The sequence below is a fragment of the Corvus brachyrhynchos genome, unplaced genomic scaffold (assembly GCF_000691975.1).
Source record: "Corvus brachyrhynchos isolate BGI_N302 unplaced genomic scaffold, ASM69197v1 scaffold1395, whole genome shotgun sequence".
NCBI classification, from domain to species: Eukaryota; Metazoa; Chordata; class Aves; order Passeriformes; family Corvidae; genus Corvus; species Corvus brachyrhynchos.
In genome coordinates, this window is record NW_008238141.1 from 21967 (window position 1) to 22625 (window position 659).

Here is a 659-nt window from a genome sequence, read left to right on the forward strand (position 1 = left end):
GCGGGGGGGCTGTCCGGGGGAGTTTGGGGCCGTCTGTGGGTTCGCTGGGTGGCTGCTGTCGGGGTTTTTCCTGGATGGGGTTCAAAGGAGGCCATAAAAAAAAAAAATGTTGGCAAAGATCCCTCGGGATGGGCTCCAAAAGGGTTTGGAGGCACCTGGAGGGCGCTGCTCATCCCAAAATCGACCCCAAAGGCTGCAGGACCTCGTGGAAGGAGCCACCCTGCAAGAATGACATGATTTCACCCCAAAAAAAAAACCCCCAAAAACCCCAAAATTCACTGGGAGGGTTCCCCATTAAATCAGGACCTTGGAGGCACCTGGAGGGCTCGGTTCGTCCCAAAATCGACCCCAAACCCTTTGGAGAACCCCGTGGAAGGAGTCACTCCACAACAACGGCACGATTTCACCCCAAAAAAACCCCAAAGCTCACCCCAAACACCCCAAAACTCAGGGGATGAATCCACGTTAAATCAGGAGCTCGGAGGCACCGGGAGCGCCCGGCTCATGCCAAGGCCAGACCAAAATCCCAGTCCTGGCACTGGAGCAACCACCCCAAAACCAGCCCCAACCACGCCAAAACCAGCTCCAACCACCCCAAAACCAGCTCCAAACACGGCCCCAACTGCCCCAAACACGGCCCCCACCACCCAAAACACAGC